General features: G+C 35.9%; 1 protein-coding gene and 1 long non-coding RNA gene across 4 annotated transcripts in view; one reads left to right on the top strand and one right to left on the bottom strand.

Annotated features, from left to right (window-relative positions):
• The window catches only part of LOC112161181 (solute carrier organic anion transporter family member 3A1), a 60,663-nt gene that overhangs the window by 9,187 nt on the left and 34,794 nt on the right, over positions 1 to 16,682 (bottom strand). The window lies entirely within an intron of this gene.
• On the top strand, positions 575 to 2,563 carry LOC118598608. The gene is made up of 2 exons (XR_004947653.1): positions 575 to 1,106; positions 1,212 to 2,563. It is a non-coding gene; the product is annotated as an uncharacterized LOC118598608 (long non-coding RNA).

Here is a 16,682-nt window from a genome sequence, read left to right as displayed (position 1 = left end):
CCATGATAATACTTTTTTGTGGCCCTAATACTCCATTGTAATTTTAAAGTCATAGTTTAAAATAATTATTTTTTGCTAGTAAAATAGTCCTTATAATCCATCGAGAGTCACAATCAAAATAGGAAACAACTAACACACAAACTAATAAGCCAAAACAAAGAAAGATTTTTTTCTAAAAGTGGTAAATGGTAAATGGTAAATGGCGTATACTTGTATAGCGCTTTCTACCCTCCTTCAAGGGCCCAAAGCGCTTCACAGTCAAAGACCCATTCACCCATTCACACACACATTCACACACTGGTGTTTTCAGTACGGGATAGGTTTAGAATTGTTGTATTTGACATTTTAATCTTAATTTAATCCTCCGTTTCTTTTATAAATTATATCCTCACATACTTTTTGTAAACTCTGCTAAACAGAATAAAAAAATCCATCTTAATCAGAAATAATACATTTTTGGATTGAAATATGATTTAAAACTGTTGTTGTCAAATGTTTTGTTGTAAAAAGTCACAGATATATATAGAGAATCAGTTAGAGTTCCTTAGATATTTTATTTAACCACAAAAGCTTTTATGTTCTAAAGTTTGCTTCTTTGTTCTACGAGGTTTTCGACAAACTTTTCCAGCCAAATAACTTTGTCAACCAAAAACCACAAACCAAACCCAGATAAGCAGCAAACACAGTATAGATTGATGGAAAAAAAACATGTTTTTTATTTTTTTTCCAACTGTGTGCAAAGTATTTCCATAATACTATGTCTTTGATCATTTTTTTTAAACTGTGATCATTATACTCTTTTATTTTCTAGCTGTGGTGCTGTTTGATGTCAACAGGACCCCAGAGGAGCGTCAGTTTGGACAGAAATCCCCGCCGCCGTCTGACAGACAGTTCAGTTCAGCTGAGTCACTGGTGAGCTCTGCTGCTGACAGCCAATGAACACCCTCCAAGATCCTCCTGTATTCAGGTCAATGACAGACGAGCGCCGCCGCTAATCCATGGAGCGCAGGACGTTCTGCGGAGTCACAGCCGGAGCGGAAACATCCATTCCTGCTGGATTCCTCCTACAGAGGCGCTCGATAACGAGAGCGAGCAGCAACAGAGACGTGAGGAACAGCTCAAGAACGGCGAAACGTTATTCTGCAGATTGAAACGTCCTTCATGACCACGTCCGCACATTCACAGATATGCCCTCTCATCGCTTATTACAGGGAGAGTAAATCACTCAGGACTCACTGACCTGCACTGATCAATAGCGGCCCCGATGGCGTTTGGCTGAGAATGCAAAAGCGCTGTCTTCAGCTGAGCTACAATGTGCTGCGGCGGCATACATCAACGGCCGGCCGCCGGTTTGAGAGCCGTCCGTACATCACAGTCAGACCGACGTTTGGAAGAGATCATTAAAGCAACATTTACAGGTTTATGCATCTCCAAAAAAGAAAAAAACATACATTTGATTATAAACTCATTTGAAATGTCATAATCCTGAACGTCGGTTTATCCTTACAATTTAATGATTGGAAAGGTGCAGGTAGAAGTGATGAAACAAGAGGAAAACCTCAGACAAAATGATAACTTTTAGTCAGAAAATGAGTCAAAATTTGAGAGGATGGCAAGAAAATTAACAAAAATAGGCCAGAACTGGGAGATACAAGTGATACGCAGGCTACAAATAAACCCAGAATGTATTGTGTATTTATTAAAAAAGCAATTGCAGTATTACACAAAGTAAAATGGTTCTTAGACAGTAATTCATTATATCTATTATATAATTCCTTGATTATGCCATATCTGAACTACTGTATAGAAATTTGGGGTACAACTTATAAAACATATATTTATCCAATTTACATATTGCAAAAAAAAGCAATAAGAATTATTACCAAAAGTAATTATAGGGACCCGTCTAATCCATTATTTATTAAATTAAAACTATTAAAACTTTACGATCTTATAAACTTTAATATTTTGAAATTTATGTTTAAAGTAAATATGAAATGCCTTCCTCCTAATTTAATGAAAAGATACATGAAAAGAAAAAGTAAATTTAATCTAAAAGGACATGAAATATTTGTGAAACCAAAACACAGAATATTGCTAAAAGAACGATGTATATCAGTAGATGGAGTTACCAAATGGAATAAATTGAGCGTAGAAATTAAAAATGCTACATCAGTATCAAGTTTTAAAAACTACATTAAAAACAGTATTATCAACGACTATAAAACTATCTAAAACAGATAACATTTACTCATCCCAAATGTATGATTTTCCTTTCACACTGGTTGATGTTGTAGTTATAAGATTTTGGTTTTTTTTTTCTTTCCCAATCTTCTCCAATTGTATATTGAACCAGCCGAATGCTTGTGTATCTGTATCTTTCTTTTTTAATTGATTGATTTATTGGTTTTTTACAAGGGGCAGACAAAATAAGTTTTTCTTCTTTCTGTCCCCTTTTCATTTTTTTTTCCCTTTATATCATGCTTGAGCTTACAACTCAAGTTTATGTTGTATGTTTTTTAATGAATAAAAATGAAATAAAAAAATAAAAAAAATAAAAAAATAGATTTGAAGAAAACTCAGACTTTTTACAATAAATAAATTGCATATACACAGATATGCAAGTTGTTTTCATTTCTGTACAAGTTTGATAGAAGTCTTTTAATATGTTTACAGTAGAATAGACGATGTGATGATTCTTTTCTTTCCAGGTGCCATTATAGTAAACTTTTCAAAAAGTAACCATGAAATGAAAGAAAAAGGTGTTTCGGTGCAGAGTATCAGACTATGGAAAAATCTTGAAAAATCAACAAAGAGTTCAGTTCAATTAGTACATTAAAAAACGAAATAAAAAAAAGAATGCTCACACAATATGAATTATAAGGTCGTTGGGAATGAGTTAAATAAAATTCTGAGGTATTTGGTTTATTCTTTAGTTGTTTCTTGTTGCTTTTGCTGTTTCTGTGTTGTTTTTGTCAGTTGACATATTAATGTTACAACACAAAGAGAGAGATTTGGTTAAAATAGCTTGAATGATTTAGTTCAAGGGGGCAGATACAAAAAGTTTTCTTCTTTCTGTCCCCTTTCATTTTCAAGTTACAGAACAAATCATAAACCATGAAAAAGAATCAGCAGATTCTCTGTTCTCAGAAAGGAAGCTTTGCTGCTTAAAGACCAAATAGTTCAGTTTCTGAAAAAAAACACTGCAAAAAGAAAAAAATCTACTAAATATTAAAGTAAATAGTCCTGCCTATTAATGATAACATTTTATTAGTATTTTTGTGTGGGTATTAAATAAAGTTCTTTTAAATTTTAATGTGTCTATATACTTCTGTGTTTATGACTTTCTCCTCACTAACTGTTTTCGTCATAAAAAAGGGCTTGAATAATTTTGACAAAAATGTATTTTTATGGAGAGTAAAATATTGAAAGTTGTGTAAAGTTTAAGTCGATTTACTCTGGAATAATATTCCTACCTGTTTTTGTTCATAGTAATGTTAAAAAGTTACGTTTTTAAAGTTTTAAAAATGTATTTTTAGTGTGTTTAATAAATGTTTATCCTGTTCGGTCTGCGACCTAAGGGGTGTTTTGGATTTTGGCTCCCTGTGTGACTCAGTTTGACACCCCTGGTTTAAATAATAGTTATTTATTTAAATTTGATTCTGCTATAATAGTGTTCACATGTTGAATTTAAATGTAGACGCCTGTTTCCAAATAACAAGCCAGAGAAAAGTCTGTAGTTTTGTTAGGATGGAATGATTCGGACTTTTTCCATCAGGTGACAGATTCTCCTTAATCTAACTTGTGCAGAAATCTTTGATTCAGAGACTCAACAATGACTAGAACATTACCAGGCTTCATGAAGTCAAAAAGACTCCAGAACAGTTTTTATCCAACATGTTAAACCTGGCTAAGAAACATTCAACCTGGATTGATAAATTGCGATACTGTGGATGTTTTCTTAATTTTTTATTATTATTATTTTATTATCATTTTCTCTGGTTTTAACAAGAGTAAAAAAGAGTATCCTGTTTTTTAAGCAACAATTTCATTTTATTTAGCAACAAATATCACTGATTTAATTCCCTGATTTGAATTACCAGATAAGCACTTTTTATGTATTTTTATGTATTATTTATTATATTTAGTAGTACATTTTTACCATGAGTCGTTTTAAGATATGAGTACTGCACTGACCAGGAATCTTTTAATTTCATTGTAACTGTGCCAATGACAAATAAAAATGTATCTGTCTATGATTGTATAACTGAACACGTCTGTTATTTGTTGTGATAAAAAAAAGACAAAACGTTAAAAGTAACGTGCGAAATGAGATAAGAAATACAATGGAGGTTATTCTCCCATCTGTGATAGCGGCTAAAACATTCAGAACCATTGACTGTATATGAGAACTGGACAGAGTTACCCCTCCCCCTCATGTTCCAAACAGGAAGTTCCCACTCTGACCAGTTCTCCATGTACAGTCAGTGGATGTGACCCATAGAAAATGGTTTACTTCCTGTTCCAAATTAGTCACCATGTGGATGCCGCCAGTAAGAAGTTATTGGTCTGAGTCAACGTTTCTATGGCAACCGCTCTTACCAATCAGGAGTGAGCTTGATGGAAGGCCACACCCCTATGACTTGAAAGCGAAATACACAAAATCTGTCAAATGTTTGGATGTAGGGTTCATCAGGGACCGCCTACTTTTATTGAGGCATCTGATTGGTCAATAACTTGCAATAAAGAAAATATATCATGAAACAATTATGAGGATTATCAAGTACATTTTACAAAATGTATAAGAGCAAGAATGGTTATTCTGACCAATAGAATGTCTGAGTAACAGCTGTTTATTTCTCTATAGAAGTCTATGGGATTTTGTCTTCTTGGAGCCAGCAGGTACTTCCTGTTTGAAGCATTCAGTCCAGTTCTCATGTACAGCCAATAGTCTGGACGTCATCAGGCAGTGATGGTTTTTACCTTGAAATATCCACATAAATATCCTCATTTTGATTTTTACATTTTCTAAAATTAGCTGTTTTTCCACACATGAATACAAAGAGCCGAACGACATTTCACAGAAACTTGTGATGATTTATTTTAGGACTTAAAAGGTTTTCATAATAGATCAAAATGGATGCTGCCTTTGAGATTTTTATCAAGTATTTAGTGACATTATGAACGTGTTTATTTGAACCACTTGTCAATTTTTCAGTCACGTTTGTATCATAGTAGCTTTTGAATGTTTTCTGACCCCATTTGTTGTGTGTTAAAATAATGGATTACATTATTTTAGATGAGGAAAAAAGGTTTAATTGTTAAAAACATGTTGGATTTAACTTCTGCCTCAGTTTCTAAATAACTAACTTCTTGTGTTCTGTTTTATTTTTAAGGAGAATGTTTATTGAAAGCTGTGAAAAAGTGTTTCTCTGCTGCAGCGTTCACCTTGAGCTGCAGCTTCTTGTGCAGAAGAAAACCATCTTCATCAGACTCATCTTCACAGGACGGACGGCGTAACGGCTTTAAACTTAATCACCCTTTGATCAGGGAACAGTGCTTTCGTGCAGCAGTGACCGTTCCCTCAGGTGGAGCTTGAAGAAGGAATTTTACAGACTGTATCGCAACGAATGGAACCGTAACTTTAAAGTTTGTCAACTTTAAATCCTTCAGAGAACTTCCCTTAAGGTTCCTCCGGAACGTTACATCCCGCTCTCAGAGAACCATAACTCTTCTTTTAAACTCTCATATACTGATGCTAGCATTGACATTAACAAAAGGATAAACTGAAGTCATTCAGGTTAATTTATGGCTCCACTGCGCTCATAAAACAGCTTAAAGACGGAGATAAAAGCAGATTTAGCTTCTCCGTCTCCTCAGAGTAAAATCTGCAGTCAGAGCTTGGCAGCTCTTCTATTAAGTGGAGGAAAATGTTTACCTCTCTGCACAAATGACTCTAAAACATTTTTATGCTCACATAATTAACAAATTAAACTAATTTGCTGAGCTGTAAATCTGAGAGATGCAAGATAAAGATTCTGGAGGCCCAGGAAACAGATTACAGAATTCTGCCACAGAACTGGTTCACCGTTGATTAACCAAACTACAGCTGCTTCCACCACTTCCTGACCCTTTAGCTTAGACAAAGTTAACAAGAGAAAACTGGAAACTGCAAAAATCAAAGACAGAAACAGGAAATGTCAGTAGGGAAAAGCAGAAAATGGCAAAAATGACCCATTTTGTCGCCTATGTGACACGCTGTGAAGCGGTTAGCACTGAGCTCGGAAACGTGTTTGAGCGACCGGTTCCAATGAAAAGCCTATGTAAATGTATATGCGTGTTTCAGATAATGCACACTTTGTCCAGCATTATCCCCTTTTAATACCAAGGTCCAAGTGAGTACCTGATTCTGATTGGCTGATGGGTGTGGATTAAAAAGTGATAATCCACAGTGATGATTCACATCTAAAGAAGAAGTTTTGGTCACACAGCCTTTTTTTTCTATATCACTGCGAAGGCTTCTTTAAGAAATAAACTTCTGCTTCATCATTTGGACAAAAAACAAGCGGTAAGAGATGAACTTTCTCTCTGAACTGAGGCTTCATTTAAAATATTGATGATCAGCATTTATATCACTTTTCTTTGTTCCTGCAGGCGAGTCTCAGGATTACGTGTTGTCATGCTACTGTGAAAACACGCCGAACCACGTATCAAATATTCCGCTTTGTGTGAAAAAAACGATCTAAACCGAAAAAAAAAACAAGAAAAAAAACAAATAATTTGTTAAACATTTATTTCTTTTGTAAGTGACCTTGGTATAAGTAGGATAATGCCCTTCGAAGTGTGCATTATCAGAAATAAACGCACTTTGTGGAAGCAATCGATTCAGGATTTCACAAGGTGCGTTATTTTCAGATAATGCACACTTTGTCGAGCTTTATCCCTTATTTATACCACGATTCAAGTGAATACTCGATTCTGATTGGCTGATGGGTGTGGATGTAAAAGTGATAACCACAGTGATAATGCACATCTAAAACAAGAAGTTCTGGTCACACAGCCCAAATGTTCTGTATCACTGCGCAGGCTAAAGACACAGACCCATTTTTCCCAAAAAATAAAATTATATGGAATACTCCAAAAACCAAGTAGACCTTGTAATGCATTTCTGATGTTTTTCTGTGACACTGATGTCACCATAGGTTCTCGTGGGTTAAGAAACAAACTTTTGCTTCGTCATCTGGACAAAAGCAAGCAGTAAGAGGTGAACTTTCTCTCTGAACTGATGATTTATTCAACCTATCGTGACATTTAGCATATATTTTGTTTTATTTTGTTGTTGCAGTTGAAGCTCAGCGTTGCATGTTGTCGTGTTACTGTGTTAATGTGCGGGACCACGGATCAAATAGTTCTCTTATTGTGAAAAAAGCAATCTAAACCGAAAAAATAACAAGAATAAAGTACTAATAGTTTGTTAAAGATTTATTTCTTTTGTAGGTGGTATAAGCAGGATAATCCCCGGCAAACTGTGCATTATCAGAAATTAATGCACACTTTGCAAAAGCAACCGGATTCATTTCTGATAATGCACACTTCACCTGGCATTATCCCTTACTTACACAGTCTTTTGTAAAACACAAATCGCACAGGCTGATATTGTGATGATAATACATTTCCGGTATATTTTGCTGCCCTATTTATGCTCATCCTTCCATTTAATCTAATTTCAAATACAAAAAAACTCATCATGACTTGATGCAAAAATTATTTTCTAGTTATTTTTGTTCACTTTTTGCAGGTAATTAAATATTTCATTGTGAAAATTCAGTCGTTTTGATTATATTTATCAAACTTGTGATTTTTTTATATTCAGGCTTTGACACTGATCATGTAATTAATAAAAACTAAGCACGGAGGAGACGTGGCGTTCATGCCATAAATGACACTTGAGGTCACAGCGTCACACTCTCCTAATGGAGCGATAAATGATACACGAGGATAAATGCGGCGCAGGAGAGGTCAAACTGCCCGTCTCCGCTCACGTTGCCTGCACATGAATAATTTCACACTCAGCCTCACATTATGGCTCCGTTCAATTGCTGCTCCTTCCTATCTTGGCAAAGGTGCCCCGCAGAGGTGCTCCTATAAAACAACCTGGGCCGGGCTGAGCGGACAGCGCCTGCTGAGTCAGGGTCCATTCTTTTCTCTGCTGTCCCACAGCAGAGGAGTAATAACTCCAGACGAGTCAAAACATTTTGCTGCAGTGGACTGGGCTTGCAGCATCACACCACTTCATTACGCGCATTACAGCGATGAACAGAGGCTATAATATCATGGCGGAGGCTGCGAGCTGAGCTGTCGGTTACAGAGCTGCAGTGCTTGCTGTTTGCAGACGTCTCCGACTGCAGAGTCGTTTATTCTGAACTTTATAGTTCAGTCATTTGTCCTGTTGCTGCAGCTGCATTCTGCTGGTTATATCCTCCCTGTAAAAACAGTAATATCAGCTTTAGCTTCTCTTTTGTGGGACGTTTAAAGAGCTGCAACTGTAGCATGAAGCATTTGCTATTGTCAGTATTTACTTTTTTACAAGGAAAATGTTCATTAGGTTAATTGTTAAGGTTAATGTTAGTTGCACACATTTATGATGCTCAGGTGATACTATCACACAACGCCTTAACATCACACTAGTCATTAGTGAGATAGGAGTACTAGCTCCTCACTGATTGTGCATAAATGCCACATGCACAAGGTGTGCAGGTGATGCGTACGAGCCTGTAGGACAACTGCATATAAACTACACTCTGATTGTATAATTTCATTGTTTCTAACAGTCAGATTGTGAACATCAATAAATCTGCATTCACACCGGACGGGATTTGTGCTCCAGAAGCTCAATGTGAAGTCAATGTACAGATGCAATCTGAGGTCGACTTGGACGGCAGACGCAGCCCGTCAAGACCTCAAAAATCTGAGTCACGGTGTGTCAGCCAATCAGGGACGGAGCTTTGGCATGTGATGTTTTCAGTGATTTGATCAGAGAGTAGAAAAAAAATAAATATGGCCGCTCAATCCGAGGATTTTCGTCCTGAACTTCCATCCATTTTCTTAGGCCGTGGGGTTGACGGAGAATGTCCTGGTTACTGTTGAGCGATTGGATTGGTTGCCAGCCTGTCACAGAGCCCATAGAGCTGGAGCCATCACACCCGCTAGTACTGGGCGATATGACGATATATATCGTGAGGGGGATAGAAAAGTGTCCATCATGCCATTTCTCTTCTATCGTTATATCAAATCTGATCAATTAGTATGCCAAATATATCATTAAGTAGTCCGAACCTCGTACGTGCGTGGACAAAAAAATGGTATAAGTGAAAGTAAAGACAAATTAAAAAGAGATTCTTCGCAAAGAAACTCCGTCTTTTGGTTTTGCAACGTAAAGCTGCTTTACGTTCTTTGATTCACACTTAATGCTTTACCTTACGTAACACAAGTGCAGAACGATGGACGCGGAAGAGCTTGAAGTTGTTTCCTTGGAGTTGAAACAGACAGATACACCGATGCAGGCAGCTCAAGAAGAAGCACTTTCAGCTAAAGAGGGGTACGTCTATTATTTGGTTTCATTTTGGATTCAAAACGTCTGACGATGAGCAGAAGACAGTAATATGTAAAATATGCTAGGAGGCTAATCCCGCACCGATGCTAACACAATAAACCTATCAAGTCCACAAAAATGAACATATGAGATTGCAAAAAAAATAGCAGATAAATCAAGACTTGGAACAGGCTGTAACGGGTATCTGAGCACTCGGATTCTCACAATCTACTCCCGAAAATTTGAATATGAATATTTGCGACGTCCAAATCGCTGATTCACGATCTTTATAAACATAATAGAGTTTAGTAAATTATCATGTAGTAAAATACTGATTGCTCTGAAAAACAGAATAATCTTGGATTTTATTCTATGAACTAAAACAAAGTCGAATGAGCGTCGGTACCGTCACCGGAAGTAAACAAATCTTCAAAATAAAGTGTCAGCGTAGCTTCCTGTTTTCAAAGTAAAACTAGCGAGAGCTTTTTTTAATAACTGAAAATATACTTTATTGTTTTATTTTGTGATATATATCGTTATAGTGATATAAAATAATTTAAATCGTGATATTAATTTTTTTTCCATAATCGCCCAATACTAGCACCCAGCCAGCTCGGCCACTCAGGGGCCTGATATGCTGGCCAACGAGCGTGATTGCTTAAGCTTTATGGGCATTATAATGTTTTTCTTATTTTCATCAAGACAATTTAATTTAATTTGATTTATTTAAGGATCCCCATTAGTCTTAACCTAAGGTAAAACTGCTCTTTCTGAGGTCTGACAAGACAATAATGAAAAGAAAAATAGAAAACAGAATGCTAAAAGCTTAATAAGTTAAGTTTAAAAGTTATTCTGTTGGTGAGATAGAAATAAAAGTAACAAGAACTACATAGAAAATTAAGCTTTAACTTGGATAAAATCAGGATTTAGTTTTTTAAGTGAAACTTTTAATAATAAAAACTAAAAGAAAATTAAAAATACCAAAAACAAACTTTTAACAGAAGAGAATCCACATTCTTCCTCTGGCCTTCAGAACTCAGTCTTAAATGCAAAGACAGAACAAAAATCTTAAACGTTTCCATTCTCCTAAATGTTGCTGAGCCGTTCAGTTTCTCAGCAGCAGCAATATTTACATTTTCTATCAGAAACACTTCAGCATTTATGCAGCACGGATCCATTCAGATGTAAAGCAGAGGCTCTACTTGACTTTGATGGGTAAAAAAAAACGTGAATACGATAAAAGCTCCTTTATGTTAGACTCTGCAAAACGCGCAGCAGACAGGAGGCTCTGCTGATGTATGAGGGAGGCAGAAAGTAATCAATAATCCATCTACCATTTGGCTCCGACTCCGCAGCTAAATATTATCTTAGCTTTTGCAGGCAGCCAGTTCGTCCTCCGCCTCTCTTTACCGTTTCCTCTTCACTCTGCATGAATCTGTTGATCTGAGGATTCATTTGCTGTTTTTGATTTATGTTTTTAACATTTACATTTTGGATTTTTAAGCGTTTTAATCTGAAATGCTGCATTTTTTTCTTGCCAGCTTCCTGTCCGTTTTTCACAACAAGAGCTTCATCGTTTTCCAGAAAAAAATGTAACACTTTCTTTTACAGTGCAGTATACTTACAGGGTATTTAAGTAGTATTTACATTGTTTACATTGTTTGTCCCTTCTATTTGATCATCTTGCCATATAGCTTCATCTAACGGTTCGATACTTAAAATAAATAAAATGGGAGATAGGGAGTATTCTTTTCTAACTCCTCTTTCTATACTAAAGAAATCTAAATAGTGTCCATTGGTTTTTACTTTTGATTTTGCATTTTCATTCAAACATTTTATCCATCTGATAAATGTTTTGCCAAATCCCATCTCAAATAGTGATATTTTAAGAAATACCCAGTCAATTCGGTCAAATGCTTTTTCAGCATGGATGAATCTTAGAGTTTGTAAATTTAGCGCCCTCCTAATGTTGTTTTTTTTCTTGGTGGCCAACACGAAATCCTATTTGATCTGGTTTAACTAATCTTTTAATGTACTTTTGTAGTCTGGTTGATGAAATGTATATTAATATTTTGTAGTCAACGCATAACAGACTTATGAGACGGTAACTGGAACAATTAAGTGGATCTTTCCCTTCATTATGTAACACTGTAATCATGGCCTCTGACCATGTTTGTGGTAGATTATCTGAATTTAATGCATAGTTGTATAATTTACACAGCATTGGGTTTAACTCGTTAACAAAGATTTTACAATATTCTCCAGTGAATCCATCCATTCCTGGTGATTTATTATTTTTTAATTTACTAATTGAATCTCTAACTTATTTTTCAGTAATTGGTTCCACTAATATTGTTGTTTCATCCGCTGTCAATTTATTAAGTTTAAGTTTTTTAAAAAGCTATTCATTTTTTCCTCTCTAGATTCTAAAATTTGATTTTTATACAGTAGGTTGTAGTTTTCAGCAAAAATGTTTGATATTGTTTTGGGATTAGTTTCAATTTTATGAGAATTAAGCTTTTTAATTTTTGGAATTACACGGCTTGGTAGCAATTTCAGTAGATGAAATGATAATAATTTACTGGACTTGTTACCCATTTCATAATATTTTCTGTCAATAAATCTTGAAGCTCCTTCGCTTTATGTGCTAGTATTTCATCTAATTTAATTCTCGTCTCAGTAAGTTTATCTAATGTCTTTTGTTTACCAGACGTAGCAGAGCATGGTTATTCTGAAGGTGCGTACACACCGTGTTCTAGTGGCCAATTTCAATAAAAAGTCTATGCAAATACGCTCAGGCCAGAAATTTCCGTGTCCAGAACGCTCTAATCAGGGATTTGGTACTAGTGACGTGTGATTAGCGCCCACTTCAAAACACGGAAGTACCAACATGATCATAAAGGAGACATTAATAATTTGCCATTTTTGCCCGGTTGGATTAATTTGACACAAAGATGGACATTTTTAGGAACAGAGCTGGGAAAACAAAAACGTTGGACCAACATTTGCGGAATTTGAACCACTTTGACTTTGAGCTCCGAGCCAGTACCTATGAGTACAAATAAACAATAACAACAAAAGAGAAGAATTACCTCCACGGCGTTACCTGGGTGTCCAGTGTGAACACCACCAGCAGAACTCACTCTTACAGCACGCCTTTGAATGCACCAGACCAGTACAAATATGCATTCATATACAAATATGACTAATAGCTGCTTATTTCTGAACATAAGCAGGGGGGAGGAGTCACTTAGTTCAGTTCTCATAAACATTCAATCATTCCACCTCTTTGGTTCCTTTAAACTTAGTTTTCCTAGAAAGTGTCACATTCTATGGACGTCTCTATACACTGTGGTTGTGTCTGTACATACTCCTTTTTCATTTGCTGTATGTTCTTCATCCAACAAAGGCCGACAGGTCCATGTGGGAGAAGATGTGGTCACACAGAGGCAGCCCTTCCTTCAATTATCTCGTTTGTCCCCGCGCTCCTGGAGTGCTGCAGCTTTAATATTTAATCATGTATATGGATGTTTGTTAAACGGATCCTCACAGCTTTCTATGTCATGTTGCATTATTCAAAGGCTTTTTCCTACAACTGTCTTCACACGTCAGCTCGTCAAACAGAGGGAAACAGAACCGCCAGAAACACTAAACAGCAAATATTAGCAGAGCCTCGGCCGCATGCACACCGAGGGACGTAACCATGGCAATCAAAAAGCCTGGATCTTAAAATGAAGGTGATATTGTTATAGAGAATTATCAAATATGGTGCATTCAGGGAAATATTGCAAAAAAACATGTTCATTTTTTTGTGCGACATTTTGGGGATTTAAAGCACACAGTAGAAGAGAAACCAGAGAGCTGGTGACCACAGAGGAAATGTTTTCTTTGATTTTTACTTCAGGTCAAGACGTGTCACACAGAAGAGAAACGAAGAAGTGAAATAACAAATGCAGAAAAATAAAAATCCCTTTTAAATGTAATCATCTTATTTCAGCGTGAAATAAAAACGTTTTTCTAATAAAATGTACTAAATTTGTGTTCGGTTTTAGAAAAAACATTGAATATAACCGTAAATATTTATAATACCATTAGTAATAGTTTAACAGTTAAATAATTCTTCTTTAAAGTGCAATTAAATATATAAAGCCAGAAAACAGCAATAAAATCATCAATTTGCTAATTAAGATCATAATTACATGTTTTTTATATTTCTTTTATAATTTATTACTTATGACCATAAACTGTATTACTCTTTGCCTCATCTTCCACATATGATAACATATGGTAACAGTTTTAGAAATTATTACGTATATTTTTTCTGTTTTAACATTTAAGTTAAATTTACTGTCATTTATTTATCTGTGGAGAACTTTAGGAGCTAAAATATGCAGATAATTTAGATGGATTTTTCCACATTTTTTTCAAGTCTGGTTTTACCTTCAAACTGTTTTCATTTTTTTTATCAATTTTTTTTTAAACTATTGAATCAAATTTAACCAACCAAAAAAAGTCTGTTTAGAAAGTTTGGACAATATTTTAGCTTAAAAATAGTCAAAATTTTGTCTAAGTCCATTAGATAGATAGATATAGATAGATAGATAGATATACTTTATTAATCCTTCTGGAAATTAGGTAACATAATAGCCAACAACACAACAACAAAACTCAAAGCAGAACAACAAAAGCTGACAACACAACGACAAAAGCCGAAGCAGAACAACAAAAGCTGACAACGCAACGACAAAAGCCGAAGCACAACAACAAAAGCCAACAACACAACGACAAAAGCCAAAGCAGAAGAACAAAAGCTGACAACACAACGATAAAAGCCGAAGCAGAACAACAAAAGCTGACAACACAACGACAAAAGCCGAAGCAGAACAACAAAAGCCAACAACACAACGACAAAAGCCAAAGCAGAAGAACAAAAGCTGACAACACAACGACAAAAGCCAAAGCAGAAGAACAAAAGCTGACAACACAACGATAAAAGCCGAAGCAGAAGAACAAAAGCTGACAACACAACGATAAAAGCCGAAGCAGAACAACAAAAGCTGACAACACAACGACAAAAGCCGAAGCACAACAACAAAAGCCAACAACACAACGACAAAAGCCGAAGCATAACAACAAAAGCTGACAACACAACGACAAAAACTGAAGCGAAACGACAAAACTAAAGCGCAACAACAAAAACCACAACACAACAACAAAAGCCGAAGTGCAACGACAAATGCCACAACAAAGTGACAAAAGCCAAAACACAACGACAAAAGCCACAACACAACAGAAATGATTCACAGCAGAAATAAATAACTGACTTTTCCCTCCACCTTAATTTGTATTAATTCTCTCTTGGATTAATGTTTAAAGTTTCAAGCAGAACCAGCAATAGCTTGAAACTGAATGAAACAAATAAAAAAAAAGTCAGTTATTCATTTCTGTTGTGAACAATTTCCGTTGTGAATCATTGTGTTGTGGCTTTTACATTTATGTGAGCCATGTCGGCCACCGTACAGTCGTCATGGTGGATGAAGACAAAAACGCCTTAGATCTACCACAACATTTGCACTGATGGAAGATGATGATGATGCTAGGACTCCAGTAGTTTTTCTTTTTTCTTTTTGTGTCGTTCTTATTCTAGATGCTTAAATGTTGTCATTTTGGGCTGAACGTTTCTACAGTGTCTGTCACAAAAACCTCAACATGGCTCAAGCCTGGAAAATGTTGGGATTAAAGACAGTTTTCTTCACTTTTCCTCTGGATAACATATTAAAGAGCAGAAAAACAAGGATCTCAGATTAATTCTGAGATTTTCTTTGAACGGTTACCATGGCAACAGATGAGATATTATGTGTTATGTCATTCCTGTGGTTCCTCCTGTTACTGTATTTACTGTCCCTGGATGAATATCAGAAAGGAAGGTATTTGTGGTTATAAAAAAACACCTTCATTTAAAATTATTTTATTTATATTTATAAATACTTTTATTTAGAGCATTTACACTCTTATATAGCAATAAAACGCAGAAGGGGATTCTGTTGCATTTTGCAGTAAACTCTCTAAACTGTTGTGACTTCAGTATCTATTGTCAAATTGTTTCAACTGTGCACGAAAATTAAGAAAGTTTGATGAAAAACCTTAATTTTTTTAGGTTTATCTTATTATCGCCAGTATCCGATAAAGATGTGTAATATGCAGCTAAACTCAGAGTGCATGTGAGAGCCCAGGAGACAAAGAGAGGGCCAGAAAGCCCCCCGGTCTTAATGACTGGGCTTCAACCCTCAAACGGTCCCGAGGCTCCGCTGTGGGCCTCCAGACAGAGTGCACTGCCTTGGGTTTTTTGGCTCTGTGGTCCGTCTTCGTGAATTATTAAAGGTCATCAGTATTTCCGCTCGTATCATGGGGGTCTGTGTGAATGAACTGCAGTTTTCAGTTTCAAACATGCTGCTGTGCTGCAGCGGACAACAGCATCTTCATCTGTTCGTTTCACAGTTTACAAACACAATTTGCTCTAAGGATAAAGAAAAATAAGAAAAAAAAACACTAACCATAATTTAAGGACATGAAATGAGATTTTTCAAAAATTTTTGACTTGATAAAAAATACTCTTTAAAAATGTTGGAAAAAGGACTGCCCTTGAATGACCTTTGCCTTTGCTGCAGTCTTCTGCATTGACATCAGTGCTAAAGCAAATGGCTCAACCAGAACAACAGGAGGTAAATGGTATTTTAATGCCATGCAAGCATTACCATGAAGACAGATTTGTATTTAAAATAGAGCCTTTGTAAACTTGGACGCTTCTTGCTCATCTCTGGTTGATGAGTATGTGGAATCCTCCTGCTTGTTTGACACAGTTTCCATTTTTCCCTCAGCAACAATTTAAGCATTGTGGTACGTTCACAGCGGGCTCTGCAAGGCACGTTCAAGTAACCATTTCCAATGAAAAGTCTATGTAAATGGGCATATATGTGCTTCTGCGTTCAAAAGTCTCACGATTGGACTTCCGGTTATGGCAGCTAGCTGAAAGGACGTGTGTTACACTGCTCCGCTGCTGAACTGAAAAAATCCTATTAAAACTAAAACT

This window comes from Oryzias melastigma, linkage group LG3 (genome assembly GCF_002922805.2).
Source record: "Oryzias melastigma strain HK-1 linkage group LG3, ASM292280v2, whole genome shotgun sequence".
In the NCBI taxonomy this organism is placed as follows: Eukaryota; Metazoa; Chordata; class Actinopteri; order Beloniformes; family Adrianichthyidae; genus Oryzias; species Oryzias melastigma.
Note: the sequence above shows the minus strand (reverse complement) of the source record. Positions and strands in the feature narration are given on the sequence as shown.